The sequence below is a fragment of the Sinocyclocheilus grahami genome, unplaced genomic scaffold (genome assembly GCF_001515645.1).
Source record: "Sinocyclocheilus grahami isolate Dianchi unplaced genomic scaffold, SAMN03320097.WGS_v1.1 scaffold14385.1, whole genome shotgun sequence".
Lineage (NCBI taxonomy): Eukaryota > Metazoa > Chordata > Actinopteri > Cypriniformes > Cyprinidae > Sinocyclocheilus > Sinocyclocheilus grahami.
Genome location: NW_015515322.1, coordinates 1 through 792, shown reverse-complemented (window position 1 = coordinate 792; position 792 = coordinate 1). Strand labels below are relative to the sequence as shown.

Genomic DNA, 792 nt, shown 5'->3' with positions numbered 1-792 from the left:
TATATATATATATATAGTTTGAGTTATTTTAGTACTTCAAGTTAATGAAAATTAGATTTTTTAAATTTAAAGTTTCAGAAATTTTGTGTTTCTGTCTTTTGTTAGTTTTTAAATATGTCTATGTAGTTCTTTATTTTTTAATGTTTTGGTACTTATAGTTAAACTAAACATGAGAAACGTTGTTGCTGAGAAATGAGAAATACTTGGTAACTAGCTGAAATAATACAAGTTCTTTTATATTTTAATTTATTTAATGTAAATATTTGTTTTATTATTATACTGCTATAAACAGAACCTTCAAAATCTGAAATCAGATTGGATTCATTCGACTGATAAACATGATTTCATTGGTACATTTTAATCAGAGAAACATGAACAGTTTCTGTGTTCCAGAGGAGATTCTCTTACTTAGTGTTTGTGTCTTGTTTTCTTGAATCAAGATGATACCTGTTCCGTCTCCAGCGGTGAAGTCTCCTGCTTGGATCATGAAGTCCTTGATAACCCGATGGAACTTGCTGCCTTTGTACCCGTAACCCTTCTGAAGAGAGGAGCTGTGTCAGAGCAGCATGCTGCTGTATGATGATAGATGCGTGTCGTGTGTATGCTGAGTTTTACCTCTCCTGTGGCAAGAGCCACAAAGTTCTGCACGGTCAGCGGAGCGACCTCTCCGAACAGACCGATCACGATCCTGCCAACCTCGTGTCCTCCGACGGTGATGTCAAGAAACACCTGCAGCACAAACCAGCTCTTTCACCGTTCACAGCCAAACATCACAGATCACACCGCAAAAAA

General features: G+C 36.6%; 1 long non-coding RNA gene across 1 annotated transcript; it reads right to left on the bottom strand.

The window, feature by feature from the left end:
- Positions 1 to 446: 446 nt before the first annotated feature.
- On the bottom strand, positions 447 to 728 carry LOC107579121 (uncharacterized). The gene is made up of 2 exons (XR_001608435.1): positions 616 to 728; positions 447 to 538 (listed from the first exon to the last, which is right to left on the bottom strand). It is a non-coding gene; the product is annotated as an uncharacterized lncRNA (long non-coding RNA).
- Between the last annotated feature and the right edge of the window lie 64 nt (positions 729 to 792).